The sequence below is a fragment of the Vanessa tameamea genome, chromosome 20, assembly GCF_037043105.1.
Source record: "Vanessa tameamea isolate UH-Manoa-2023 chromosome 20, ilVanTame1 primary haplotype, whole genome shotgun sequence".
Lineage (NCBI taxonomy): Eukaryota > Metazoa > Arthropoda > Insecta > Lepidoptera > Nymphalidae > Vanessa > Vanessa tameamea.
The window spans coordinates 7,844,917-7,864,911 of NC_087328.1; the positions used below are offsets into that span (position 1 = coordinate 7,844,917).

Sequence of the window (19,995 nt, forward strand, 5' to 3'; positions counted from 1 at the left end):
GAGTACTACTGTTTGGCGGTAGAATATTTGATGAGTGGGTGGTACCTACCCAGACGAGCTTGCACAAAGTCCTATCACCAAGTGAATTTTAACTAATCAACCCTTTATTATATGTATACAAATCTATACTAAAGAGGTAAAATTTATGAGAAGCCAGGGCTGGTCCCTAGTATTATAAAATATATGAAATTCTTAACGTTAGGATAAATTATATGGCTTTAATTATATCAAAATTATTATTATTAATAAACGTCAAATTTATTACCGAAGTTCAATTATTACCTTCTCGTCTCCAAATTAATTTTACGTTTCTATAGAAACGTTTTGATGTACGTGCTAAATAAGTATCAATAATGATGCTATCTGTAAGAACTAACTTCGTAACTCGTGAAATTTTGAAAACCGTCGTACGGAGATACGCTCATTTGATGCGTACATCCATTTAGTGCTATAATTAAAGTCTTCGGGTTTGCGGTGACTTTGGAGTTAGTTATTTGAGTTTAGCTCTGCAGGTATTTGTATTGTTTTGATAGCAGAAGTATTTGGATATCTTATTTAATTTTTTTTTAGCTTTTTTAGCAGAGAAATGAGACTAATAAATACATAGTCTTGTGATAAAGACAAGTTAGACAGATATTTAATTTTATTTTTAATGTTGTTTACACCTTTAATGACGTATCATTTTGTATGTTACCCAACAGATATTAATTTTAAGTGCTTAGTGATATGTTGATGGTGTAACTTTTCCAATAAATAAATAAAAAAATAAATAAATAAAATAAATAAAAGAATGCAACCATGGAATTAAAATTATAAATTGCTATAGTAATTTCAATTGTTGGTTTATCTACGTTTTACTTGGTGGTAGGGCTTTGTGCAAGCCCGACTGGGTAGGTACTAGCCACTCATCACGCTAAAGCAGTAGTACTCAGTATTGTTGTGTCTCTGTTTAAAGGGTGTGTAAGCTTGTGTAACTAAAGGCATAAGGGACATAAAATTTTAGTTCAGAAGGTTGGTGGCCCTTTGGCCGTGTAAGTAATGGTTAATATTCCTTACATTGTCTATGGGTGGTACTGAACACTTATCAGGTGGCGTATTTGCTCGTCCGTTTATTTATATTATAAAAATTCCCTATATTTCCTGCTGGTGGATAAAAACCGTCTCTCCTCTTTCGAATTGGATGATATTCTACGACACTCCTCGCTCTCCAAAGCGCTTTACAGATATACATGTGACAGGATTTCTGCACCGCTGAAATCAAATTTAACTACAAGCACACGAAAACTCAATTAACCAAACATGCTACAAAAATATTTATTTCCGTTTTTTCATGATTTTATTTCCATGATACTAAAACTTCGATTATCTTTAAGTCCCGAGAGAAGGTCATAAAATTGTAAAATAAATCTTTATATACTCTGGACCTACCCTAATTAATGTTTAATTTTAAGAACCTTTGCGGTAAGGCTTAGCTTTGCTCGTGGTAGACGTTACTTATGTATAATTGTGCTTGTTAGCAGAGGACGTTATTTGTACAATTTACAAGGTTTTTACCGTAACATTTGTAAATTGAGATTTTATAAATATTTTATTAATAACGATATAAGTTTATTTAAATACATATTCTGCATATGTTTTATGTAAGTATTGATTAAGAATTGATAATTTAAATCCGAGTATGCACCACAGTTCAACGATGACGAAAAATATCGTAAGAGATTTCATTTATTGAATGTTTTTTGTCGTATTATACGTGTTTATCAGCTTTAGGATGCCGATCAAGAATGATAAGATTCAAACATTCTCTTTAAAAAGAGTGTCTTTTGTAAGTCCAGTCGTGGGATACTTTAATAGAGGTTTATTATTTCAAATAAAATACTTAATACAGATTTTGTTGTAATATATAATTAAATTACGGAGACACGTTAAATTGTATTTTTAATTGATCATAATTTATATGCCAGTCGCTTATTAAAATGACAGTATTATAATTGATTTACGAAGCAATTGTTTTTAAAATGATGTTGGAAATATGAAGTAGTATGTAGCAGCTGTCGTTCCGTGTTATTGTATTTATAATTACGTGGAAGGGGGAATTCGCAAAACGGAGTTTAAGTGAACATGTTGTATACGAAATAATATTTGTAATATAAGGTGGAAAATTTAAAAAATCATAAGAAAGAGGTTCGGATACACCCGAATCGAAGTTGTGGGTTCAAGTCTGGGCTAGGGAGTCTATTTTTTTCATAGTTAGTGTTTATAACTTATCTCATGCTTAGCAGTGTAGAATATAATCGTGAGGTGACTGAAAGTATACGAAACGTGGAACCTCTGATGAACCTACATTGGAGCAGCGTGGTGAATTAAGCCTCAATGCATCTCCTCTAAAAGAAAAGAGACCTTAATCCAGCAATGGGACATTTAACAAACGTTTAATTTAATATTTCCGTATCTAAATCAAGATTACACTTTATTCTAAGTATCTCTTACAAGCATGTTTAACTAATTTTACAAGATCATGTTAAATGTTTACCAAACTCCGAATGTAGATTCTACTGAGAAAAATCAGAAAGAAAATCATTAGTTAATTTATTACCAATGCTCCAAATATATGATCTCTGCTATAGCCTTGCAACGTACGGCAATTAGTACCTACTTACATCTGTATTTACAATGACTAACTTCTTATATATAGAGCCGAGATGGCCCAGTGGTTAGAACGCGTGCATCTTAACCTATGATTTCAGGTTCAAACCCAGGCAGGCACCACTGAATTTTCATGTGCTTAATTTGTGCTTATAATTCATCTCGTACTCGGCGGTGAAGGAAAACATCGTGAGGAAACTTGCATGTGTCTAATTTCAACGAAATTCTGCCACATGTGTATTCCACCAACCCGCATTGGAGCAGCGTGGTGGAATATGCTCCATACCTTCTCCTCAACGGGAGAGGAGGCCTTGGCCCAGCAGTGGCAAATTTACAGGCTGATTATGTATTATTAGGTTATAACTTCTTATAATAAGGCGTACAAGATGGTTGGTAGCATATCCCAGTTTAATCATATTTCCGATTCTTTTATGCCAAATATCGACCCATACATATAAATAACATGACGGAACATTTATTTACATTAGGACTAACTTTAATAATTTACTTGGGTATTTATTGTAGGCTTTGTGTAAGTACCATCCACTCAAAATATGTTCTACCGCCCAACAACAAATTTTAGTATTGTTGTGTTCCGGTTTGAACCAGTTTAACTATATAACACAAGGCACGAGGGACTTAATATTTTAGTCCCTACGTTGGTGGCGATTTGGTGATACGAGGAACGATTAAAATTAATTAAAGTGGATATGGGTAATGTCGAAGTTAAGGTAAGAGCCGAGATGGCCCAATAACAAGAAGGCAAGCACCACTGAATTTTCATGTGCTGTATTTGTGTTTGTAATTATCTCATGCTCGGCGGTGAAGGAAAACATCGTGAGGAAACCTGCATGTGTCTAATTTCAACGAAATTCTGCCACATGTGTATCTACCAACTCACACTGGAGCAGCGTGGTGGAATATGCTCCTAACCTTCTCCTCAAAGGGACAGGAGGCCTTAGCCCAGTATTGGGAAATTTACAGGCTGTTAATGTTGTATGGGTAATATCTATGGGTATTGGTGGTACCAACAAGTGGCCTTATTATCTACCTTGTCTCAATACAAAAATGCAACCATTGTTCATGTTAGGAGTTCCCTTTCATAATAAGATCTACATAATAAAATGTTTTAGCACTATTACTTCCTCTGTGTAATCTCAGCACAAGGAAATGACGTTGGATGTTGTTAGTATAAATATTTGTAAATCTTACTAGCAAAAGGAAAAGATAAGATAAGAAATAGGTTCCTTCATTTAAAATAGCATAAAATTACTGTTGGCGGTAGCAAGGCTAGAGAGTATATCTTACGATAAAGCTGATAATTCACAGGATATCGCATCGGATAGCGCTATCGTGGAATATGTTTAAGAATATAATTTTAATTTGGAGTTTATGTACTGTAATATCGACACATACCAAGGCGTCTCCTACTTTAAAAACTAAGATGGGACTTGGGATTGTGCAATATGTGATGAGTGGTTTTTACCAGTCGCCCTTGAAACCGGAACACAACAATACTGAGTACTGCTGTTTGACGGTAGGATACCAATGGGTGGTACCTACCCAGACGACATTGCCCAAAACCCTACCACGAAGTAATATTGTTGTACGTATTCGAAAAATATTACTGTACGCACATTTTAAAATATATTATAGCCGTCCAAATTGTTTTTCGCTTCTATGAGTTCGCTGTTAAAATTTTTATTTATTGACACGTTTGATAAAGTGGTAAATAAATTAATTAATTTTTGTTGTAACATTTAATAAATTTGTGGTAAAGCTATTATTAACTATGAAAGATCAGCAGTGAAACCGAACTGGTTTCTATTGTTCAAATAATAGATTAATTTCGTAAGATAAGACCGAGATAAATATAGCTTTAGCTATTCAGACAGTTCCCAAAATAATAAACATTTCATAATAAAAAAAAAAATACCGTAGCGAATTCGCTAACTTAATATTAATTATAGTATTCGGATGCCTTATAATATGTATATTTAATTATTAGTAGGTTCGGAAAAATATAAATATTTATCTCATTTACCACAAGAAACATCTTTGTAAATATTTTAATTACAATTTTATTGCATAGGATGCAACTAAGCCCGTGATTGACTGTAAATATTATTAACAGGCTTACCCTTCAAACCGAATGAATATAAATACCCAATGAGCGACTAGTATCAACTCAGACAAGCGTTCACGAAGATCTACACAAACGGATTCGAATTCGTTTTTTTTTTTAATTTTTTTTATTTCTTATAATTTGTTTATGTATACAGTTAATTTAATAATTTACTAGAAATTAAACATGAGTCAGCGTAGATAACCCGGTATTTTCGTCACCAATGACGACTTTGTCAAAGGTCGGCACACCGGATTCCTTCAAACTGGTTGGTGTTCATTTTGCCGTTTCAAAACTAGCTCCATCGTCTCATCGGCCTTTTTATATGTATTTTTTTTATCAGCTCCTTAATGTCATAGTATCAAAACGACCTTCGTATAAAAGGAAAATAAGCAAGGTTGCACAAGGTCGTGGTTGCGTCCAATAAAATATTATCTACATTAATTTAGATTATACGTCTCAAAGATTCGGTAGCCAGTATAACATTTAAAAATGGAATGTTATCGGAAGTAGTTCTTATTTTAAAATTAATGTTTGTATTGTTCGGTCAAGTATGTTTTTGCGTAATACCTGTGAACTGTAAATATAGAAAGAAAAGTAATTTTCTCACGTCAAGTGAAAAGGCTCGCTTGTTCACTCTCCCATGACGAATCACATGCGAGATACAATGACGTAAGCGACACACAATTAACACATTTATTTGTCATTCTTTTCTCTTGTAAATGGAAGATTATAGATAATAGTTGCAAACACGTCCATATTAGGAAGTAAAATTTTCACTTAGTTATGTATTAAATACGATTCTTAGAATTTTCTATTTATATTACAGTCATATTGAAATAAAATTCATAGTATGAGATATACATTGTAAACTCGGTTACAAGTTATCTCAGAGTTGAGTTACACTCGTCTCGATAAGTAAACCTTTGCTGATGAATTAAATTGTTTTAACGTAAATACTAACCTGAATTTCATGTTGTAAAATAGCAAGCTCTTTTAATATAAATTAAAACTTAACGAAGCTGCATTTATAAAATAATATTATTAAATTAGAACATGAATCTTAACCCAGACAAGTACTATTGAATTTTCATTACTTAACTTGTATTGTTAACTAAAATATCGTGATCATGCATCATATGAAAATCTGGTATCAAGGAAACGAGATGCTTCATCTGAAAAGGCCTTAGTATGCAGAGGGACATTTACACACTTTTTTCGGTTATAAAATAAATATAAACTCTTTACGGGGTCAGTAACAGACCGAATTCAAACACGAATGGAATGTTCGAACAATTTCATTATGCACACTCCTCACCGAATTTGCTCTGTTAATTTTTAAAATGTCATTTAAACGTTTTACTGTTTACAGCCAGTGTTTGCATAGTTCGAAGCGAGTGTTTGCTCACCGAAAGTGGGGTCACAGCACAGTGGCGTCACATGTGGTATATAATTTGATAATGTTTGCACAGTACACTGACGTTAGAAAGTGTGAATTTTGGAATTGTTTAGGTTTTGAATAGAGTTTTCTAAGTGTGATAATTTGCAGTGCGCTTTTGAGAAATTTCATTGTTTCGTTTTGTTAGCGTTCTTTTGGAATTTATTGGAAAGTAGCAATGAGAAGGTTTTTTTGTTGGTTAGAAAAGTTACATTTCAAATAATTATATCAATATGTTGTTTTATTTTTAATTAAACTAATGAAATCAACGGACATACGCGTGCTTCTTTAATTCATTTCAGAAAGGCAAATAAGAAAATTATTTGTGTTGTGGTCACCTTAGTTACACCATCAATGCGCTGCCGACCACGGGATATAAAATTTTCTGGATCTTATCCAATTTTTATTATTTGCACTGACTCACCCTGCTGTTCTGTGTTTCAACACAGCAATGCTTATTGTTTGGCGGTCGACTAAATAGTGCAAATAGTAAGCAGATTAGACTCACGTAGGTTCTTTCTTCTAACTACTTTAAAAGATACGTAAAACCTTATAATAAAATTAAATTACCAGATTTTTATTTCATTTAATTCAAATTATACTCTTGATAAATGTTAATCTACACTGAAGTTGTTGGGTATATTTGTTTGAACATCTTATATCAGAATCTAAATGTTCGTTTTTAAAAATATTTTTGCGTCACATAGTCCATTTATAGAGAAAGGTTATAAATTATTTTATGACAAGCCATGACCCACGGCGGAGTATCCTTTGATGCGGTTAAAGCCGTGCGGAGTAGTTAGAGACATTTTATTTTGTTTGAAATTGCTCCTTACGTTATCCTGTACATAACTAGATAACGAATATGTTTACCGAAAATGTATAGTTATTAAGGGTATACAAAAGACTAATAATATAAGCTTATTTGCCATGCATGCATTCTGTTTCTTTATGTAAGAATAGAATAGAATAAAATACTTTCCTTTGAGGTAGGAGTTTTTGCAAGTCTATCAGTGTTTAACCCCCCCCCCCCCCCCCCTTTAAGATAATTTGCCGCCAAACAACAATACTTAGTATTTTTGTTTTCCTGTTAAAAGGGTGAGTGAGCCTTTTATAACTAAAGACACACATTAGATGGATCATTTATCAGTCCGCCAATATAAAAAAAAATGTTTACAATAGGCGTTGTAACGATCTTGTTGTAATTTCTAATACATTATAACAATATAGGTAAGTCATTAAAACCGTATGGAAGTATTATTTATATGTGACAATGGTATATTAAACACAACAGCAATAATAATCGTATAAAAACCGGAATAACTACACAAAATATAAATAAAATTAATTTTAACGATCAGACCACCGACGGATACAACCGAAAACCATCATGTTTAAATCAGAATTCGAATGATTAAAATCTCATTTTGCGATTCGGTAAAAATTCAAATATCTGGAATGATTATTTTTTTTGTGTTATATTTGTAGCTTCGTGTATTTTTCGTGTCTTTCTTGTGTCTTATCTTTAATTCGTATTTTATTTTTTATTTTTGTGTGCCTGCATGTTTTGTAATAACTCCAGCTATTGAGGCACCATAATTATTAATTTAATTAAATTTAAAAAAATGCGGTTATGTATACTTTGAATGTAAAGAAGGTATATCTACTATATATTCTTTTTATATTAATACTATAATTTAGCGTCATTTTGTATAAGCAAAACGATGCAGAATTAAAGTATTAATCTGAGGACATAAATTAGTATAATTGTTTTTTTTCTCGCTTGAAAAATCTTCTTACGCGTTACCTCTATGAAATGTGGCGGTATTTCGGACTTGCTGGTAGAACGCCGGCTTATAAGTTTGTACGAATTACGAGTAAAATATTTTTTTTCTACTTCTTCCCTTTTTTTGCCAACGGTACAAAGTGTTTTGTACCGATGACAAAAAAGTGAGGTAATGTAAAATCTGATATTTTATTTATTTATATTTATTTCACTATTACTGGTTTTAACACATTTTGTTGTTTTTAATAATTTATAACTATTATATGATATGATATATTTATTAATTTATGAAGTAATTTTTCATTTGTTAACGCCGTATGCGTTGCCAAACAATTCGTTCAATTGAACTGATGTTTTGTAAAATTATTGTTGATATTTCCGCGAAGGTTTCGCCGTAGTGATGTTTTTATTCGTTTCCAATCGAATATCTACGTCAACGCAGACATGATCAACGAAAGTCAGTCAATTAATAAAATTAAGGTAATGGAATATTTCTTGTTTTTTGTAACAAAATGCCATTATTATGTTTTATCAAAGACGGTCATCCATCTATATAGCAACTCAAGTCAACATCACTTAATCTGTCTCGACATAAAATACTTCCGTAACTACTTGCGGTATCTTCTAGTGAACTAAACACTACCTTGAAATTTGAATAGAACGGGTTACTTAATTTTCGGACCACATTCATAAACGGGTGTTGTTAAATATATTTTTTACTGAGATAAGCCTTAGGTATGATTGAATAAGGTTCAATTTTGAATAAATTCAAGTACGCGGCATTGCTTTGCTATTGCGTTAAATACAGATAAGGAGAGATCGGTCGAATAAGCGATGATTGCTGTCATATTATTGTTGATCAGTGTCCATTGAATCTAACAGGTTCCTTGATATATGATCGCTATAGACGCGACAACTTACTGAGATACTAAGATATCGCGTTGACGGTCTCGTTGGTCCAGTGTCTAGCGTATAAGGCCAAGAATCCGTAAGTCTTGGACCAAAAATTTTAATAATAGTTTATTGTTTTTTTTTTACGAATTCTCAATAGGAACTACGTGCGTATTTCCGTACTTCAATTAGCAGTTAAGTTGTAGATTGTGCCTGAATTGTCCTTCGTATGGGATTTTCCTTCGCATCGGATTATAAGTAGTGAGCTCATACATTTATTGTCTATCATATGTCCTGGGACATACGATATATGTTTGGTGTATTTGTCAAAATTTTACGTAAGCATATATATATACACATTTTCCAGTGTGTTTAATACAAAAAAAAATAAACGGAGTTTGCCTCGATGTATATTGTTTAAGTGCATTTTCCAATGTTACGGAGCAAAATATTTACAGAATTTGCATTTTTAAAACGTTATATGAAACGGTACACAAAAAGTAAACAATGGCTTAGTAGAGCATATAGGGGAGAGATAATTTATATATTGTATAGAATATATATGAACCGAGATGGCCCAGTGGCTAGAACGCGTGCACCTCGATCAATGATTGCGGTTTCAATTTCAGGTAAATTTCCATGTGCTTACTTTGCCTATAAAATTCATATCATGCTCGTAAACAAAAACATCTTGGGGATACCGGCATGTGTCTAATTTCAATGAAATTCTGCTTAATTTTTATCCATCAGAGGTAAGCCCAGCAATGGGCTAATCACAGGCTGATAGTTTTAAGTATATACTGTATTGGTTGTGTGTCATTCTTCATTATATGTACAAAATTTTGCTTAGATTGAATGCTTCGCCATGTCTTACTTGCCTTGCGAGAAAAAGATTGAAACCATGACCTAGGCAGCTGCTTCAGTAGTAACAGGAAATCCTATGTGTAACAGGATTTTAATTAGATCATCTGTTTGTGTTTGTCAAGTTAAAGTTCATTTAAATAAAGGCAATTCTAAAAACAGCTTAATGTATTAAAATATATATATATTATTACTATTACTATACTGTTAACGAAACGTATATAGACAGTATCTTATAAAAAATATTTTCACATGAAATTTTGATGATGATGTAATATTTGAAATGAAATATTGATCAAGCACCGCTTTTTTTCAGTTTCGAATATTTATCTAGTAAAACTATTAATATAATAATAACGAAATAATACTCTATAAAAAAAAAACAACGTTTTTTGCTATTTCATACTTTCTACGTTTTTAATTCACACGTTTATTAACGCCTCTAAACAGATGTTAATTCTCATTGCACTAAATATGCAATTTAGGGTCAAGTTTAATATTTCTTGACTTTCCAAAATACTTTCGCAGACATAATTGAAGACTTAAACGAATTAACTTTTTTCGTTCATTACATTTAAGTACAAAATCCAATTATTGATAATTATTTTGTTAACCGTTTTAATTTGAAACCATTGAAATCGAGATTAAATTTATATTGATAGACAGTCAACAAATCAAGCATGTTCGTTCGACGTTGACTTACCTAATCGATTTAAAGTTTATTCGCACGATAAAATCGATATAATTTTTTATTCGATAGAATCGTATCATCGTAATTTGAATAATACTTTTTTTGTAAATGTTTTTGCTTCGTAATTATAATCACCAGTAACTCGCATCTGGCATTGTGCTGCAAAAAATCACAAAGATTATGATTGTGTACAAGTCAGCCACACGCCTTTATTATAACTGATTATGTTAATAAGAATAACAAAGAAAACTGTCAGTCAAAAGATCTTAAAATATAAATACAATAAGACATTTATCCTCAAAATCCATTGTCACTTCGTTTTAAAATAAGAATCGAGTATATTTTCATCGATTATTACTAACAGGATTCGAGATATGTTGTGTTGCCTGTGAAATACCAATTTTCAGGGCATGAACTGTATAGAGAAAAAGCCAAATAGTGGCCAGTTACAAGTTAGAACAAAGAGGATGGCTTTAATTTATAGGGTGATGGCTCTATAAAAAATACAAGTGCCAACCTCGTGGTGATCGGTCAAACGGTGTCAAAGTCGATTAATGTCAATTGACAAATTATAGAAGTTTAACCTGTATTTAATTATAAATGGGTACCAACTTGAATAATCTTTTCTACCTTCTATCTATTAAATGCGAAAGTAACTCTGTTTGACTGTTTGTTTGTTGCTTTTTCAAAGCTAAACCACTGAACCGATTTTTTTATGCCTAATATCAGACGACCAACCCTAAAATGCGAGCGAAATCGCGGGCGAGAACTAGTGAAATATAAATGATCTATATTATTAAAATATTCAAAATAGCCGTAACAATATCTATGTCTCAATACTTTGTGCACGTATCCATATTAAATGTCCTATGTGTTGCTAGAAGTTGCAAGAAACTGTAATTATTTAAGTGAATATCCGTCTTGAATAAGTTCTTGCGAAACAGTATTTTTTGGTTATTTTAATGTAGTTTTTTGTACTTCCGTTGTATTTATTTCGTTAAGAATATTTATGTGCTGCAAAATTCGGGGTATGTTATCACGGGGCCCCACGCGGCCGCGCTATTTTCCATAGTCCGCTTACCGTTAAGCCCGCCGCTGGGTGTTCCGTATCTATAGTGGTTTAAATTTATGTGTTCGTCTTCTTGTCCGCGCACACTTCTATCACAATTTACGGTCTCCGATCTCATTCACGTGGAATACTAAACAATTCGCTAGAAATAGATTATTATATATATATACATACTTTTCTTTAACAATTATAATAATTTATTTAAATTTAAACTAACCTCAATTATAAACATGGAATTATTTTACATCTCAATAAAAATAATAATAAAATCATATTTTAGCCATCACATTCTTGATATTGGTATTTCCTCATCGGCAGGAAACCTGCATATACAGGAAGGAATTTTAATTCTGGTTTGTCCAAGCACCCAGAAGTGGGGCAGTTAAATGCCTTAAGATTTTTATCTAAAGTTTGAAGCGCTCTACCATGTGGCAAATTTCACGGCAAAGCGCGGAGGTTATATCACGATTATATTTTAATTATGATACAATTTAAGTACGTATGTATATCTCACTTTAAGCCGGATTTTAATTCACCATCCTCAATAATTAGACTTTCTTTAGTAGATAAATTATTAATATAATTTATAATATATTTATTTTATTGTAACATAATACACATTAGTGGAAAGAAAAAAGAGCGGAAGCGACAAACATTACTCTTGTAAAATGACGTTTAAAGTATTTACCTTAAATTTAATTTCCCAAAATTGTATTTTAGGCTCTTTAGCGCTTCTGTCTGTACACTCGCGACGTTATTATTACAGATATTTCGCTTTTTGATCGATTGATTCTCATATCGGGTTCAATATACTTAAAGTTTTAATGTTATATTTATTTTTAAATTACACGAATGAATGACTCACTTGATGTTATTTCGTTCTTGGGATAATCCCCGAGATTCCACTTTTAAATATTTTTAAGTGTATTGTTATGATAATAAATCTTTGAAGTTTGATTATGTATCTGTAATATAACGTTACTCTGATCGCTATATATTTTTAAATATTATTAAATTTATAGCATTAAGACCAAGGATGGTGCTGACAAATAATTATTATTTAAAATGTTTTAAAATTTCTTATTGGATCTAAGATAAACCTAATAAGGAATAGATAAAACTTATATTTATTTTTTAAATTTCGAATGTTTTAAAAAAAGAACGGTTATTTTAAAATTTAGATCAAATCGGTTTCCGTACGTATACAGTATATAACTAAATGTTACGAGTTATCTGGGTACTTGAATAAAAAAAATAAAAAAGTTGCATTTAATACACAAACTGAGGAGATATTTTGTAGCCTTATGATCCTCTTTCCATCAATTATTCTACCGCCATTAATAAGTTCTGATTTGAAGCCTAAGTGCGCAAATGTAATCACAAGGGTTAACAGTTAAGCACTGATGGTGTAAGGAGTGATTTGTTTTGCAGTTTGCCACTAGGGGTTGCAATTCCAGTAATGAAGAAGGAACTTCATCGGCCTACATTTGGAACGAAATCCCCCCTCCCCAAAGGAAGCTTAAGTGATATCTCCTCAGCGGTAATTTAGTCATCACTTCTCCCATAATATTAGATTTTTATTTTTAATATTGTACAGAGATTTTTTCCACGTCAGTACTTCTGAGAATATTGTTTGTGGCTGTTTCAAATGATTCATCGCGAATTTCTTGTTTGATGTTTTCAACGAACTTAATAAGGAACAACGTATAAGGCCTGAAATTAATACGAAACCATTTCTGGAATACCTATTATGTTAACAGGTTTCTTTCAGTGTTGGAAGTATTATTGTATCTTAATGAGGTGTTTAGGTTATTTATAGGTAGAGAATATCGTTTGTCTAGTGCCTAGATTATTTGGATGCAAATCTCGAGGATTCTAGCTCCGGGTCAGTGAAATGTTTTTGGGTTTTTCTGATCATTAATTGTCATTAACTGTCTAGAGTTAGGTTGCTGGTTGTGTCTACTTCCACGCCTCAGATATGGGAGTCAGAGATTAACTGTTGCATGTATGTGAACGAAAACGGTCATGAGAACTTCGCGTAAAAAATCTATGAGATCAATCCAGCTAGTTGGCCTACATCCTGAGCTATTATAATTTCTTTCAAGAGATAAAAATGCCACCTGGACTGTATAATCATGAATATGTCTGTAAATATGCCAATATTTTAGGTAGCCAAAAGGGATTACTTACCAAAATATGGTACTATTTTTCGTAAGCGTGTTCAATACTAAAAACTAGAAAATAACGTACCTTAGTGTGTATAGAAATTGTAAATATTATTGGATTATGATATACCTACATGGTTCCAATTAAAATTGGAACGCCTGAGCTATTAATGTTCGTTGTGTTATATTTATAAATGATATTTCAGCTTCAATTCTTGTGATAAATAAAAGCATTGCATATTTTCAGATTAGGAATGTATTCCAATTTTAAAAAATAGAATAAAGTATATGATCTGAAAATATCGAATTTCATTAATCCAATAAACAATTCAAACGGTCCGACGCTTGGAATAAACATGCCTTAAATGGAAACGCCAGAGATTACAATATTACACGGTATTACAACATTGATAATGGCTTATTTAAATTTAACGGAATCTATGAATAGTCAAAGGGGACCGTTTCGTGTCTTAGGCCGGTAGAATTTTAACAAGGAATTATTTTGCGCAGACGCAAGTGAGTGATGTTAAATAGACAATGGAATTACCGTTTAACGATCATAATCATATGTGTTTGGCCGGTGCAGACTTTAGACAAAACGGTCGTGCTATTCATAATATTTACTTACATATAATATGGATGAGTAGGGAAAAACCTCTGTATATTGGTTCAAACATCGAATATAAAACGCTAATAATAGTTAAACATTAGGATTCATTAGGAAAATGTTTGCATGAATTCTGTATCAAATTTCTTAAATAATGTTTTCTTAATATTCTTTGAAATTAATAGACAATTTATTATTTTTATGTAGTATGTAATATATTCCACAGCAGTGAGCAGGGTGTTAGCGATGCGAATATGCAGTCAAGACTACATTTTTTAATCAATACATAATTTATCAGGAATTTGATTGGCACAGCACTAATAAAGTCTAATCATAAGGCAAGAACGGAAGAAACTTAGTAGTAACTCTTTACCACCATTTAAATTACAGAGTATGTCCGTAGAGATCAATTAATTTTAAATAAGGACCATATACCTATATATCTCCTCCAATCAACTTTACGAGAAAGACGGATTCCATTAAATTAAATCCTCCAAAAAAAAACCTCCATTATTGTCTATGTCAGTGGCATAATGCATAACATAACACATAACGCGTGTGTGTGTGTGTTTTGTAACCGACATTCCGTTACCATACCATAAATAAACACAGAATTTACAAACACTGATAGATAACATCAACATAATATTGTATGGACAACTAATTTGCTTATCTATAATTAGTTAAACTAATTAATGCACGCGCGAACCTGTAACTGTATTAATTAAGTTATTCGCCGTATTTCATTATTGTAATATGTTTCAAGGGTTCGAAGGGTTTAAGAGATTCTAAGTAAATAGTTTCAATATGTTCTACACGTAGTTTGTATTGTTAATTAAAAAAAATACGTCGCGGTTAATTCTACTAAAATATATTTTCTAAAATAAATAAAATTGATGTCGAGTTTTTTTTTAATGTGATGGACTGACTGTCAAATAGACCACCCGATATTTATCGTTACTATAAACATTGGAGCTGTATAAGTACAATTTCCAACCTTAAGAACTGAGATGTGTCCTCTGTACCTTTAGTAACTCCCTCACCCTTCAAACCAGAATATGTCCAACAATACTAAGTAGCTGGGTGGCGGTAGAATAAAAGATGAGTGGATGGCACCTACCCAGACCGACGAGCTTGTACAAAGCCCTTCCACCAATATATTGTATAATGTTAACAAATTTTGTTTACAGCTGATGTTTTCCTCAAATAAATAAATTAAATAGATCCAATGTTTCAAGTTTTATCTATCGTTAGACGTTTTTTAAATTATTGTGGATTAATTTCGTCATGCCGGCGGTTTTTGGTCAGGAAATTGGTGAAATCGCATTCCATTATATCCAGTAATATTGTTAAGCGAATGCTAATTTAATAGTCAATGTACCAACATTCTGCGAAATTGCTCAAACCCACCGATTATAGTGCAAGATACTTGAGAATTACTTTGATAACAGCGAAACCGTTGGTGAATTTTTCTATTTTAAAAATGATAATTTAGAATATAACGAACAAAGCGATAATTTAAGTAGTGTAACTGCATTGATAGGCTGGCCATGTAGCCTAATATGTTGACCAGAGATGGACAATAAATGTCACTACATGGGGAGACCTTACACGAGATGGGAGGACGACATAAAAACGATCGCAGGAACAAACTGGCTAATAACAGCAAACAACAGAGACAAATGGAAAGCCTTGGAGGAGGCCTTCACCTGAGAGGGGTCCATGCAAACACGAAATTTCCAAGAAGAAACACCTTACCTATGAAATCAAATTTATTTTTTATATATTTAATCATTTTCATATATTTTTTTTACTTAAATATTCAAAAATTATTTTTATATAACTTAAAAAAAAAGTAAAATCTTTATAACTGTAGATTCATGCATGGAATAAAAAGGCTGCATTGCACTGCACTGTTGCTGTAGTTGCAAGCTTATAGGACGGTTAATCTTGAGGAACCGACTATGAATCCGGAGTCCGGCAATAGAAAATTATTGGTTTATATACGTCTACACATCGTGATTCAAAAGCGAATAAAAGTAATTTCAGTTTGAGCGACATTTTATTTTATCAGCATAATATTGTGATTTGGGAATGTCCCAATGAACAATGTTCATATTTTTTTAAATCACCATGGAATAAATCTTAGTTAATAATATGAGTAAGGCGTTCTATGAATCATATTGCACTTTGTATTAACCAACATTAGGTAAATCTATTTATAATAATAATGAATTCTGGGAACTTATTTAATAACGATATAAAAATAGTTGTCATTTTATTTTTCATTATAATACTTATATTTTATTCCAAATATTAATTTTCTGTTTAAATTAAACCACCTTACTTCAATATTCGTTACGTCAAATGTACTATTTAAATAATATACAACAGATCAAATGAACATAACGTTTGAGGCAAATCGTCAATTTCATTATATATTTTTTTAAATATAAAATAAATAAACAGAGAGCCGAGGTATCCCATTGGTTAGAATGCGCGCATCTTAACCGATGATTGCGGGTTCAAACCCAGGCAACCAGCACTGAATTTTCACGTATTTAATTTGTGTTTATAAATCATCTCGTGCTCGGCGGCAAAGGAAAACACCGTGAATAAACCTGGATGTGCCTTATTTCAACGAAATTCTGCTATATGTGTATCCACCAACCATCATTGGAGTAGCGTGGTGGAATATGCTGCAAACCTCCACATATGGAGACGAGGCCTTAGTCCAGCAGTGGGAAATTTACGGGCTGTTAATGTGATTTTAAATAAACAAAAACCGATAGAGGTAATTACAAAAATACCAATACACTTATAAGATATTACAAGCTTTTCGTTCAGCCTTAGCTTAGCCTGTTTTTCAATCACCCGGCATTGAGATCTAGAATTATTATAGAAACATAAAAGCAATCTAGGCAAATCATTCATACAGCTAAGAGGCTGGCTAATCTACGTTTTCCTGTATACATGAAAGAATTATTACCTTGGAATCTTTCGTTTATCCTGTCACTTTGAAATCCCTGAACCAAGGGATAAGATAATCGCTTGGCGTTTAATGAATTTGTTATATTACTGTAATTTATTATATACAACTACCGGTTCGTGACTGCGTCTGCTTATTTTCTATTGATATGTACTCAGGACCGGATATAGACAGGTAGAGGTATTGAAGTACAACAAATCTTGATGTGATTGCCTCCTAAAGTTTTATCAATATGTAAAGAGAATACAAGTAATCTGAGACTGCTTTGACTGTAACGTTTTAACTTAAGTAGGCTCACAATATTTTGTATTATAACAGTGAATCGGTGGCTGAAACACAAAATATTATATTGTCATCAAGTTTAAAATGTGTGTTTCAATGTTTACTATAACAACAAATATTTAAAAAAAGAACTGTTCTGTTTCAAAGTCAATAATTCGTTTTCAATTTTTTTTTTTTTTGTAATGTAATCATACGTGTCAAAAATAGAAATGTTTGTTCCAATGTGTCTTTATTATTCTTAAAATAATACTCCATATCTAGTAATGACTAAAATTTAATATAGAAACTCTTTACTTTGTTCGTTCCAAGAAAAAACAATTGGCTGATCTCAGTAAGGCAATAATGTCTTGCAACATCGTTATCATCAGAAACGGAAAACAATGTAGGGACAACTGGTAGCACAATAACATTAATGTTTTAAACAATGAAAACATTAACGGTTGTGTTTTCAAAACGAGTTAACTTCGTAAACATTGTGAGTTAAATCAGACGTGACAATTCCATATAAAGTAAATCCCGCCCTTTTAAATTACAAGTATTCTTATTATTTTTCTAAAGTACTATTTGTATTTTCTTCGCGTTTATATTTACACACAATACATGGTGGATGGTAGTGGTAAGTTTTTCCACCACCAAACCGCAACGTATCGTATTTTCTGCGTTCCGGGTGAGTGGTAAGTTTAAGTATCAAATTTTTTTTTTAATTTCTTGTATTTTTTCAAATATTTGAGCAAAATTTTTTTTATCTATATATGTTTTAATTAATATTAAGATGATTTTAAATTACAAAAATTGAGCTAGACGTTTGTAAAATTAATCCGAAACAATAAAGAAAACTCTTACTTAGAAATTAAATATACATATGTTTTAATTTTATTGCTTATATTGATTCTAAAAAAAATTGTCCTATTGTAATATTTTATCGACAAAGAGACAACCCTAGTTAGTAAGGTCTTCAGGAATGTGGAGTATGAAAAGCACTATGAAATACGTAGCGAACTATGTTATGCTTGCCACGTATTTCGCTGCCCCCTGCTCTGAGGAGAGGTCGTGACGTCACAACCGCTTGGACAATAGTATACGCTGAATTATTATATTAAATAGAATCACGATGTCGTTGATGATCAATGTATATATCACGTGACAACTATGAAATATCTATACCAATATTATAAATGGGAAAGTAACTCTGTCTGTTTGTCTGTTGCTCTTTTACGCCCAAACCACTGAGTCGAATTCGATGAAATTTTGTATGTGATGAAATTTTACAAGTTTGAACTTCAAGAGAGATAGGATACTATTTATGTTTAACACCTGACGAACAACTCACAAAAATGAGCGAACTCGCGGGCGCCAACTAGCATTATTTTGTTTAATTTGCCTGTATAATTATTACAAGCAAAACTCCGCATACGTTACCCTTTCTGTACAACTACCAAATGTATTATTGTTAGAGACAACGCCATCTAGTGGCGAGTTACTATAAAATGAATAAATTATTTAATTTTTATTATTTATTTATTAATATTTGTACCAACTTTCATATCGGTTGGTAAAAATCTAAATCTATTAAAATCAAATGGTTATTCACACATATATTTTTATATATAATAAACATTCTTAATTGTGTATAGGAATACGTCATTCTTAAACAGCTAACCTTCGTACTGTATAATTGCAGATGTATAAAGGATTAGTGAATATCAACCTTTGGATGGCTTACCTAAACTCGTGTGTCAGAATTGCTAGGATTAAATCAGCTTATGCAAATGTATACATTAATTCTAATATTTGTTGTATAAACTAATCTGTTCTTGATTAGGAGTTAAATGCTGTGATTCATTCGTTCTCTTCGTTTCTGTCATTTATATAATATCGTTACATAGATATTTTCATTTAGTTAAATTTGTAATAAAAAAAAAATGGTTTATTATACTACTAAAATTCGAAGTATTGTAGATATATCTTTGAGTAAAATAATTATAGGATCAATTTAAAAAAAAAAAAACAATTTATGAGGCTTTTAATTTAAGATTATATTATAAAAAACAAAACAAGTATAAAAGAAAAACTAATCAGAAAGAATTCAATGAAATGATTTTAATACGAAACATGAAGCAAAGTATTTAAATATATTACTGTAAATTTAAAAATAAATATTTAACTAAATAAGACTAGAGATTAATGTAATATAAAACCCACTTCGCAAACGATAAATATGTATATGTAGTTTACAAATTAACACACATGCAAAACAATAAACTTACACAACGAAAGTTACACGCACACTTAGAATGTAAAGCAATTCCTTTTTTAAATATAATTACATTGTCTTTATACACAAAAGGCAATACAATAAAACTTGCATCTTATTCATCTACTTTTTAATAGTCCAATCAATGCAAGCTACAGTAGCCCACGCGTTAGTTCGAGAGGAATCAATGA

General features: G+C 31.7%; 1 protein-coding gene across 3 annotated transcripts in view; it reads left to right on the top strand.

Annotated features, from left to right (window-relative positions):
- Positions 1–19,995, top strand: part of Cv-c (crossveinless c) — a 517,053-nt gene that overhangs the window by 52,719 nt on the left and 444,339 nt on the right. The gene's annotated exons all lie outside the window — the stretch shown is intronic.